This window comes from Rattus norvegicus, chromosome 10, assembly GCF_021556685.1.
Source record: "Rattus norvegicus strain SHRSP/BbbUtx chromosome 10, alternate assembly SHRSP_T2T, whole genome shotgun sequence".
NCBI lineage: Eukaryota > Metazoa > Chordata > Mammalia > Rodentia > Muridae > Rattus > Rattus norvegicus.
Window position 1 is genome coordinate 94650794 of NC_141543.1, and position 12093 is coordinate 94662886.

At 46.1% G+C, this 12093-nt stretch overlaps 1 protein-coding gene across 2 annotated transcripts in view; it reads right to left on the minus strand.

Annotated features, from left to right (window-relative positions):
• Positions 1 to 6262, minus strand: part of Plekhm1 (pleckstrin homology and RUN domain containing M1) — a 47811-nt gene extending 41549 nt beyond the window's left edge. Inside the window, exon 1 of one of the 2 annotated variants that reach the window (XM_087572377.1) lies at positions 6166 to 6262. The gene's annotated coding sequence lies outside the window, so the exon portion shown is untranslated. The remainder of the gene's footprint in view (positions 1 to 6165) is intronic. The other variant, NM_001009677.3, reaches the window with a different exon arrangement.
• Between the last annotated feature and the right edge of the window lie 5831 nt (positions 6263 to 12093).

Here is a 12093-nt window from a genome sequence, read left to right on the forward strand (position 1 = left end):
CTCACTCAATTACTGAACAAGGAAGTTCGCATAACCAAGGGATGCTACACAGACTGCCTTGTTTACACTTCCCCTGTGATCACCCTACATCCGAAAGCCATTTCATTATTTCTACCTGATAGAGGAAGGAGGAAGAGGAAGCTGAGGCAGGTCTAGGAACAAATTTACACAATAGTGGCTTGGCTCCACCGCTCGGAACAAGCTAGACTTTGAGGGGGGCTGGGAAGAGGCACGCACTTCAGCTGCAGTCCCGAGGAACAATAAGGCCAGTCTAGCAGGCAAGGTTTATAGCACAGAAGTGGAGTGTGAGACCTGGGAAGGGAAGAAACAGGATGATCCTCAATGATGGGACCAAGCCAGTTGCTGGTTTCTTAGACAGTGGTAATAAAAAAGTCACAGAGTGGACATCTTAAGACAGGCTTTGTACAGGGAGGCAAGTGTGTGGAAAAGAAGCATGGCCCTCATAGAGACAGGCTGCCAGGAGGAGCCCTTAGCTCTGACTACAAAACTCTGGCTTCGGGCTGGGGATTTAGCTCAGCGGTAGAGCGCTTGCCTAGGAAGCGCAAGGCCCTGGGTTCGGTCCCCAGCTCCGAAAAAAAGAACCAAAAAAAAAAAAAAAAAAAAAACCTCTGGCTTCACTATTCCAAATTCTGCTCTATATCCCAGGAATTTTCAAGGCCTCAGGAGGCCAGCCCATATTCCGATTTCCAAGATGGTAGAAGAGGAGCTATCTGCTATAGTCAGTCACTCCTCACAAAATGCCTGTCCCGGAAGCTGAATTCCTCCCTCATGACCCTTGTGCAGTCCAGCAAGCAAGATCTAGCTGCTTGGGCTCCAGGCCCTTGGCTTCCAAGTCCCCACAGTTCCAGGGCCCCAGCCTCTCTCAGCCTCAGGCTGCTGCTCAGACGGAATTCCTCACACTCCAGTTGCTCTTCTCTCAGCTAGTGAACAGGACCCTGGGGCTTAGACCTCAACATATAAATAACTGCCTATGTCAATTAAAGCTCCTGGGACTAATTAGCTGAAAGCAATAGAGTACTCAAGAGGGGCACAGTTAATGGTTAAAGCCAAGTAATTACTTTTAAAAACAAACAAGCAAACAAACAAATACCACCCAGGGCCATGTAATCCCAGCATTTGGAAGTACAGCCAAAAGGGTGGGTTTAGTATCACCCTCAGCTACATGACAACCTGCCTCAAAACAAACACACAAACAAACAAAAAACAAAAACAAAAAAACCCCACCAAAACCATGCTAAAACAAAACCCAAATCCCAATATAGTGGGCTCATTTGTGGTCTCAGCACTCAGGAGAAGAGGCTTGAGGCAGAAGGACTGTGGAGCTGAGGGCCACTTTCAGTCACACAGGGCGTTCCAGGCTAGCCTAGCTATAGATACCTCCACCTCAAAAAACCTAACTGGGGCTCAGCAAGTAAGGACTTGTACTGCTCTTCCAGAAGTCCTAGGTTTGGTTCTCAGATAGCTCACCACACCCTTTATCTCTAATTTGGGGAGACCTGATGCCCTCTTCTGTTACTACACACACACACACACACACACACACACACACACATACACACACACAATTAATTCATTAAAAAAAAAAAAAACAAACTAAGATAAATTGAAGCCAACAAGACCAGAGTACAGGTCTCAAGCAAAAGGAAGTAACTGTTGCCAGAAACTGTCAGAAAAGCCACAAAATGACATTAGCTCAGCAATCCAGAACAACCATTCACAATCCATAAAATAAGTAAAAATTTTCAGGTTTAGGCTGCCTCCCTCCTCCTACCCCCCAAGACAGGGTCTCTCCATGTAGTCCTGTAGATCAGACAGGCTTTGAATGCACAGAGATCATCCTGCCTCTACCTTGCCAGTGCTGTTATCAGAGACAAGCACCACCACAGCCAGCACCTTTATTCTTCTTTGAAGGAAGCTTAAACACTAGTTCCTTGTGTCTAAACCATAGTGCTTCAGGGAGGCAGGACTGCATTTGCTCATGGCAGCCATCTTGACTGCTGGGTCAGTGACCACTATCTGCCTGGCGTGGACATCAGATTTCCCAGCATGGTGTCACACCACTCTCTCTACTCTCAGTTATTCTTCACTGACACCAAGAGAGGTGTGGCTTTCAGGACACTTCTGCAGGAGTAAGGAGACTTGGGCAACAATATTAAGGGTCTTGAACATTACTGGGGAGTTCAGCAGAGGACACAGCTGGTGCTACTTAGAAAGCCCCAAATGGTACTAAGTCTGCCTCTACCCCAGGCACTGACTCACCCTTATGTGCCTTTTGAAATGGACAATGCTTCTCTGATCTTGTTCTCTAGCTCTGTTTAATTCTTAGAACAGTCCTGTGCAACACAGTCATCTCTACTTTAGAGGAGCGCACAGGCTCAGTAGAAGCAAGTAAGAAACGGAAATCTCAGGTCTCCTGAGTCCTTTATTTGCAGCTCAAACTGTCTCAGGTCAAAAGAAGCTCTACTTTATCAGATAAAAACTAAAGCAAGACACTGTCTTACCAGATAGATTTATGTCTCCATCCAGCCAAGCCCAGGTCTTCTTCATGACACCTGAGTTTTAGAACTGTCCTTTCTTAAATGTTCAATTTGGGAAGGATTTATCCCAGTTCTAGCTAGTACGGTTATTTTTACTTCATCTACACTTTGAAGAAGAAAGGAGGGGCATAGCTTACATGAAACTTCAAAGAATGGACAAGGAGGCTTTACCAAGCACTCTGTTCATCAGTGAACGGAAAGGGTTTCTCTACAGATACCTTAGCCATGCCAACAGCCTTTGCACAGCCTGAATCATATACCTGTCAGTTGTGAACAGCCCTGTGCCCAGGCCTCCCAGCTGCCAGACTGAGGGATGAGGCATATTATGGTATGGAAACGAATGACAGAGTTAAGATCTGATTCAGAAAGGCAGCTGACCTTTCAGACACATGAATCCTGAGTGAGTAACCAGCATGTCCTGAAGAAAGCTGGACTTCTAAGCCAGTGTCCTGGAGGGGCAGGGATAGAGGTACAAGTAATAGTAGGGGTAGGGATAGGTAGGGGTAAGAATAGGGTTAGGGGTATAGGTAGGATTTGGGGTGGGGATGGGGTAAAAAGAACAAGCTTCTGAAGCAGGAACTTCAAATTAAAAGCTGCTGGAGGATGAGAGACTAGATCAAACACGAGGGTGGGTGAGGGCATCTGTCCCCGCTGGGCACATTTTCCCTCCAACTTGCCTTTCACCCAATACCACCATCTCTCCCACAGTCCTGTTTCACACAGAATAGGATTCTTCCTTCTACCCTGTTTTGGTTTTGTTTTGTTTTTTAAGGACAAGACCTTTGCTGTGTAGCCCAGGCTGGCCTTGACTTCCAGCAATCTTTCAAGTTTCTCCTTCCTCAACAAAGAGATTACAAAGCCTGGCCAACTATGCCTGGCTTTCAGATTCCCCTTCGGCAGTGCGCTCCCACTGAGGTCTATCTCTGGTCCTGAACTCTTTCTTTTTTTTTTTTTTTTTGGGTTCTTTTTTTCGGAGCTGGGGACCGAACCCAGGGCCTTGCGCTTCCTAGGCAAGCGCTCTACCACTGAGCTAAATCCCCAACCCCCTGAACTCTTTCTTTTTGAGCAAGATCTTGCTATGTAGCATAAACTGACCTTGGACTTAGAATGTAGCCCAGGAAGGCCTTAAACTCCTTGGGAAAGCTTTGAACTCTCATCTTCAGTCTCCTGGGCACCTGTGGTTACATGTGGGTAGCATTGTATCTGGCTTTGCTATAGGAGTCTAAAGACGTGTATACTCTGAATGAATGAAAACAAGAACTTTGAAGAACTCATTCACCACTCTGTTTCTAGGACTAGTACGCAAAATATCAAAAAGAAAAAAAATAGATAACAAGCCCAACTCCTGAATAATTTAATAGATAAAGGCGAGGCATATAGAACAGGTACATCTACTCGACAGACTGTGGGAAGCTGAGGCACAGCACTTTACACTACTAAGAAACTTTTGCCACTCTGAAGGTTGCATTGTTAGGAGAGGCGATTAAAGGCAGAACTGCACTCAGCCTTCACAGAAGGAGACTACTGTGGCAGTGATGGTGTCTCAGGCCCCTTTATAATTGCTGATAGGGCTTCAAGTGTAGCTCAGTGGTTGAATACTTGCCTAACCTATACAAGGTCCTGGACTGAATCTCCATCACTGGGAGTGGGTATGGGAAGAGGCAAGAGGCTGCCACCAAAGACGGTTGACTCTCCTAATCGAGCCACTTAGAACTTGGAGGAAATGTATTTAAAAAAAAAAAAAGCTGCATCAAGGACCTTAAAGACCCATATGCCTCAACTACTGAATTCACCTTTACATGTTCCTACAAACCCCAGTGGCTAAGACTAAATGATCTTGGGCCTACAAAATAGGGCAATTTTACAGCCCCTGTACCTAATCCTTCAACCTCTCCAGGACTCTTCATGACTTAGAACATGCTTCTGATGGCCATTATGTCTCTGGGTTCAATAATGGGAAAGATCTGCAGTCAGCTATGCAGAAAGGAACACCGGGAGGATTCTTCCTCACAGGTGCTAGGACACACGGGAAGGACTCTGTGATCACAACCAACTCCACCGTGCTCCTTGAGGCTCTCTACTGACAAAACACCAGTCAGCCAAAAGGAAGGGCTGGTTTCCATTACCCCAGGATGAATGAGATGGATGAGTGGTCACCTCATACCTTCCAGGTATTTGAATGACACCTAGGATTACAACAGCAGGCACAAATGATTTAATAGGAATCCCAGAAAAGCCATCAGTGGAAACACATTCAGGAGATCAGACACCAGGAAGAGCTCCCCCAAAAAGCTCTGGAGTAAGCTCTATACTCAGGTACCGTTTGAGTCCCTACACACACCAATTCGGCCGTTTAGTCTGCTGGGCTCTGTGCAAGGAGCAGACATGGCTGTTGAGGAACACAGCAAGCATGACCAGTAGGGAGCTGGGCCCTAAGTTCTCAAAGTGAAAGAGAGCTGGATGGAGGAAGGAACTGAAGGGAGTTGAGTAGATCTAGTTAATAGTAACTCTGGGAAGCCACACATGGTGACTCATGCCTACAGTTCCAGCACTTGGGAGGTGGAGGCAGGGAGGATCAGGAGTCCATGGCTAGCTTTGGCTACTTGAATTGGCTGTCTCAAAACAAACAATAACAAAAACAAAAAACAAAACCACCCTCCACGCCCACCTTCTGCCCTCCAAACCAAAAGAATAAAAACAGATTAAAACACAAGGGGATCTCTGAGGCCAGCCTGATCTACAGAGTGATTTCATAGAGAGATAAGGCTAGAAACATGCTGTCTCAAAACAAAAACAAAAAACAAACAAACAAAAAAGCCAACAGCAAAACAATGAGATGAATGGGGGTAGGGATATTATCAAAATACATTACATGCATGTATAAAATTCTCAAAGAATTAATGTATATTAAATTTAAAATGACAAAAGGACTGGGGGAAATGGTAGGAACTGAGGCAGCAGAGTCAGGGAGAGTTTATAGAAAGGTCTTAAGTAGGTAAGTGCCAGAGAGAACTTACCTCTGTGATCAGCTAGGAAATGAGGTAAAAGTCAAGTCGGTAAAGAAAAGATACACACAAGACTTGAGATAAAGCTGTGATGTCAGTTATCAAGAAGAAACCGGCAAGTTAAACAGGCGACAACTTTAGTAGTGGGTCAATAGGAGGGAGACAGACCTAGGGTATTTGGGATGAGTGAGCCGGATATGACAAGCTGTGATACGAAATCAGAGCCAGAATGGAGGGTCAAGGGAAAGTTCAGAAGAGTTGAAGGCTAAACATTATGTTGAGATAAGAGGTGGTGGAGGGATGTGGCTCGCTCCAATCCGGTTGCAACTGGGCTAAAGAGGGGTCACGAGTGACACTACACTTTTGCAAGACCGTTGGTTAGGGGGACCCGGCTTAGGGCTGCGGTTGACTGTGGTGGAGACGGAGGGGAGAGACCCGGTGGCCGCTGGCTGAGGTGGAACAGGCCCCAGTAGCTAAGGGCCGAGGTTCCCACCACAAGTCTCAAGGCGCCCAGGGGTCGCGAGCGGCTGCGAGGCTGCAGGCCCACCGCCGGATCGCGTCGCTGCCCCGCGCTCCCCTCCACGTCCAGACCCTAGACTCACCAAAGGGAGCAGGAGCAGGTGGCGGAGCTCCAGGCAAAGCGAAACGCCTCAGTTCGGAGAAAAAGCCGCGGCTCCAGAGGCACTGACAACAGGAAGCGGCGCGCGGCGTCTGACGCCATCACGTCGGCTCGCCGCTACGGCCCCGCCCCAGCCCGCGGAACCAATCACGAGGCCTAGAGGAGCCGAGGGGCGGGGCCGGCAGCTCATCTCCTGCGGGGGCATTGCAGGGGTTCTTGGCTCAAGTAAGCGATTCTGCGGCTCGCGATGCCAGGATTCTGGGTAGCGCAGAGTAGCTGGGCCACTGGAGAGTCGGGACCGCCTGTCTCCCGCAGCTCTGCCCCTTAACCCGGTCTGTGCAACTTTGGAGCTGTGGTTTTTTTGCCCCCTTAAACCGAAGATACGACCTGTGGCGCCATTAACCTGTGTGCTTCCCTAAGGGCATTAGTACTGGAGGGAGCAAGTGGATGCTGGGTTCTGGGTCCAAGCGGGAACCCCTAGGACTGGTTTTCCGGAGCCAGGAAACAGTTGTTTGACTTGTCTTATACCACGTGATCGCCCTGCGGGCTCTCTTGGACCGGTTAGTTTAATTTGCTTGCGGTCAGCCCTTTGAGGCGTGAAGCCCAGAGGGCCTGCTTTTTATCTTCCCACTATTTAATTGCTGTGTTCTTTTACAGAAAATGACAACTGTCTCTCGGAATAGACACGGAAGAAAACTGTCAAATGTGACTAATAAAGGGCAGGGCAGGCAGTGTGCATACTGCACCCTGTGGACTTTGCCCAAAAGGGAATTTAGGGCCTAAATGTGGGCCATAGAGATTGGGACTGTGAAAGGGTGCGTAGTAAATATCTTGCTTCTGTCTGTGCGTTTATATGAGCTTTGCTCATATCGATTTAGAGGGCCTTATTTTCTTGATGTCTTCCATTCCCTATGGCTCCTACACTCTTGGGGTTCCCTGAGGCCTGTGGGGAGGGATTTAAAGAACCCATAAAAGGCTGGGTATTCCAAGGTCTCTCACTCTCAGCAGAATATCTGGCTGTGGGTCTCTGTATTTGTTCCTATCTGCTGCAGAAAGAAGCTTCTTTGATGATGGCTGAACTTATCTATGAGTATAGCAGAGTGTCATTAGAAGCCATTTTATCATTGTCTCTTTTTTTCTTTTTTCTTTTTCTTTCTTTTTTACCAGTTGTGGTTTGAATATACTTGGCCCGTGGGAAGTGGCACTATCAGGAGGCATGGCCTTATTGGAGGAGATGTGGCCTTATTAGAGGAAGTGTGTCACTGTGGAGGTAGGGCCTTGAGGTAATATATATTTGAATATAATAAACTCTGGCCGGTGTGGAAGAGGCAGTCTCTCTTGGTTGCCTTCTAATCAAGGCTCTAAGAATACGCTCCTTCTCCAGCACCAAGCCTATCTGCATGCTGCCACGCTTCCTGTCACTGTGATAATGGACGGGACCTCAAAAACTGTAAAACAGCACCGATTAGATGTTGTCCTTTATAAGAGTTACCTTGGTCATGGTGTCTTTTCACCCTAACCAAGACACCAGTACTACTTGCTTTTACCCTAGGTCCCTGGGCTATCTAGTCTCTGGTTCTTGATCACCCCAATCATGTCGGATATGGGTTCCATCTTGTGAAGTGGGCCTTAAGTCAAATCAGGTACTGGTTGGTCACTCCCACAAGTTTTGTTGCTGCCACTGTCCTAACATATCTTGCAGGCAGTACCCCTGTTGTGAAGGGGCTGTGACTTGGCTTGGCGTTTGCACTTCACATTTGGTAGCGTGAAAAGTACCTCCTTGTGCCAAAGGTGGTAGAGCGTGGGGATGAAGGCTCCAGCCCAGGTTCAGTGAGTGCAGGTGCTGCCTTCAGCTGTCATGGCAACAGCCTGGGTTGTTGGGAGACCTCCATGGGGCTTCTTTGGCCAATAATTCAATTAGACCCAACCCGGTCCCTGGTCTCAAAGCTTTGGTGACAAGAGACGGCCAGTTCATAGTCTGTCTCCTCAATTATTTGGAGTTCTCATTTAGACTGCCTTCATATATGTATATATTTTAGGAAATTTCTCCTGTATTAGTTTTTCCATACCACCTTTCCAATACCCCTTAATTTAGCTGTCTCTCCCCAAGTATTCTCTCTCCGAATCCCCTCCTCCTTCCCCATTTGATCCTCCTGTTCCAGCCCCCCATCCATCCATAGTCTTTTCCAAAGGAGAGCTGTTTGTCCCCTTCAGTCTCTTACTCTACAGCTACCCAACATGGTTCTACAGATTTTAGCTTGTCATTGACTTAACAGCTATTGTCACATATAACAAATAGATACTAGGTCTAGGATACCTCACTAAGGATAATTTTTTTTTTTAGTTATATCCATTTGCCTGTAATTTCATGATGTCTTTTTTTTTTAAATGGCTGAATAATACTCTGTTGTGTAAATGTACCACATTTTCTTTATCTATTCTTCTATTGATGGACATCGGGTTTCCAGTTTCTGGCTATTATGACTAAAACAGCAATGAACGTGACTGGACAGGTGTTTTCGTGGTAGGGTAAAGAAAGTGTCCTTTGGGGATATGCACAAGAATGGTGTAGCTGGATCTTGAGGTAGAGTGATTCCCATCTTCCTGAGGACCTGCCAGCATGGTCCGCACCTGGTCCTCGGCATTTAGGTCCCCAGTTTATGTTTCTGTGGGGTTTCCGAGTGTGCAAACAAGGGACTCTATACTTTTCCTTCTCTTGGACTCTTCCTTCTGTTGGTGTGTCCTGTCCAACTCCGATGTGATGGCTTTGGTTTTATCTTATATTTTATTTTGTTATGTTTATTAAAAAAAGCATTCTTGAATGGAAACCTAGCACTAGGATAAAGATTAACAACTGAACTGTCTATTGTACTTGGTAGGAGAAGGAAATTACTCCCCCCCCCCACCCCCAGTGGAGTGGCACTGGGTTTATCAAACACTTTAGGGCAGGCCTCGTGTTCTGGAGTAGCTGACCAACGTATAATGGACTATATGGTCTGTGTGCGCGCGTGCGTGCGTGCGTGCGTGCGTGCGTGCGTGCGTGCGCGCGCGCGCGTGTGCGCGCACTCTTAAACTCAGTTACAGGCTTTTCTTTTTTCTTTTTGGGAGTTGTCCTGTGTTTTTGGTATTGTTCTATTGGAGCTTTGGTTTTTTGAGAAAGAACTTAAAGTTGGGATGGGGAGAAGATCTGTAAAGACTTGGAGGAGAGGAAGAGTGTCATTAAAATATAATTACATTAAAAAACTGTTTTGCATAATAAAATATAATTAAAAATGATTAATAAGGGCTGAGACATCGCTCAGCAGTTAAGAGCACTGACTTCTCTTCCAGAGGTCCTGAGTTCAAATCCCAGCAACCACATGGTGGCTCACAACCATCTGTAATGGGATCTGATGCCCTCTTCTGGTGTGTCTGAAGACAGCTCAATGTATTCATATACATAAATAAATCTTTTAAAAATGATTAATAAATAAAATATAATTAACAACAAGGGCGGCTAGAAGGTAACCTCCAACCCCCAATTTCTTCTTTTGTATGTGTGCTGGGAGGTCATAAATGATTTTATACAAGTACTCTCTCTTTCCACCTTTAAATGGGGATGGAACTTAGACCAGTTTCCTCAACAAATACTTTTACCTCAGCTGTCCCTGATCACAAGCTCCACTGACCTGAGCTCTGGTCCAGCTTACCCTGTTCACTTCCAGAGTGCCCCATCCCATTGGGGGTTAGCAGGTTGGATATTCCCTCAGCAGGAGCGACCCCTCCTCCACAGCTGCAGACTGATTGAGTCAGAATATGTAGCAGTACCTTTGATGGCTCAGAAGCAAAACTGCAAATTAAAGACAGGCAAACCATTACTGTTTTTTTAATTATTTTTATTTCATGTGCATTAGTGTTTTGCCTGCATGTATGTCTGTGTGCTGGTGTCAGATCTTCTGGAACTCGAGTTGCAGACAGTTGTGAACTGCCATGTGGGTGTTGGGAATTGAACCCCGGGGTCCTCTGGAAGAGCACACAGTGCTCTTAACCACTGAGCCATCTCTCTAGCTCCACAAACTATTTTTGACATTGGACAGTTTTGATTGAACCTAGGGCCTTGCCTATACTGAACAGTTTGCCACTGAGCATGTGGAGAGCTTTTGGGGCCGACTTCTAAGAGTTTGACATTGGGCTAGGACAGGAAGTAGGCTCACAGTGAATTCAGCTGAGGAATGCGTTTTTTGTATCTTGTTGAGTCTTGTTAAGACCCTGAATACAGTAATCATGGGACCTTTGTTTATGCTTTCTGTGTTCCTTAACTACTCTGTTTATGCCTTAGGATCGACCATATTCTTTGTATGTTCCTAGAATAATATAAAATCAGACTGAAAAAACCCTGCTTCAGCCTCAGCACTGAGGCCATGTTATAATGTTGTCTAATTGTCTTTTTCTTTTCAACCCTCACTCCCTCCCTTGGGCCCATGTTTGGCTGACTGAGCTGGTTTGGTCAGAGCTATATTCCCAACGCCTACAATTTAAAGAAATAATGTTTTTAAGGGGCTAGAGAGATGGCTCAATGGTTAAGAGTATTTGTAGCTCTTGCAGAAGACTTGGGTTCAGGTCCCCAGCACATTCATTATTTCTCTCTCTCATCTCTCTGTCTCTGTCTCTCTGTCTCTCTGTCTCTGTCTCTCTCTGTCTGTCTCTGTCTCTGTCTCTGTCTCTGTCTCTCTCTCTCTCTCTCTCTCTCTCTCTCTCTGTGTAAGCCTGATACTGTTCTCTCTCCTCTGGAGCTCAGTAGATGTGTGTGTGTGTGTGTGTGTGTGTGTGTGTGTGTGTGTGTGTGTGTGTATGTGTGTGTGTTTATACATTTACACTTGGAGATCAGAAAACAACCTGAGTGTGTATTGCTCTTGCAGAGGGCCAGGGTTCAGTCCTTACCACCCATATTGGGTGGCTCACAGCTACCTGTGATACCAGGCAGGCATGGTGATGTTCACCTTTAATCCTAGCACTTCAGAAGCAGAGGCAGGTGGATCTCTGAATCTGAAGCCAACTCCGGCCTACATAGCAAGCTCCAGGCCAGGCCGGACTACAGTGAGAATGAAAACCAGGGGAGGCATCCTGCATGGTGCCCTTCTGGGTTTTCTTCATGAAGACCTCTGCCATCCCTAGTGTTTTGTATGTTCTTCCGTAAAGGCCCTGCAGAAGCATGATCTGAGCCTGGCCTGGTCACATTCACCTGTAATCCTAGTCAAAAGTTCAAGGCTAGCCTGGCTTACTTAGTGTGTTCCATAGCAAGACTACATTTCAAACAAGCAACAACAAAAATGGAACAGAAGGGTGCTGATGATGTAGCCTTGAACCATGTTGTTCAAGGTGATAACCTCTAGTCAGTACCTGTGGGTACATTAAACATGGCTGGTGTGATGTTAAGAGATGACTCTAACATGTCATTTCACTTGTATGTACTTAACATTTCTATTTAATTTACATAGTGATGTGTGAACAGTATTGGGCCTTCTTTTCTCTAAACAAAACATATACTTGGTCTCATCTGATACCCATTGTATTGTTATAACCTCACTTTGCAACTCCTACTCACTTAGATCTTTTTTCTAGTCTCTCTCTTATTTTAAAAACTCACTACATATTTAACAAAGATTATGAGAAGAATGTTCCTAAAGTACAAGAATAGACTGCAGCCCTGCCTTCAGCCATTAGAATTCTCCTTAAGGAAACCTCACCTAGCTGGAACAATGGGAGCTGACCAAGTCAGCTGTTACTGTGTTTGGACTGGAAATGGCCTCAAATGCCTACAAGTTAGAGGCTTGGTCTTTAGCCAGGTGCTGTGGTGAGCTGATAGAGATGTTAAGAAATTGAGCTTAGAAAGAGGTCTTTCAGTCACTAGGAATTTAGCCTCAGAGGAGAC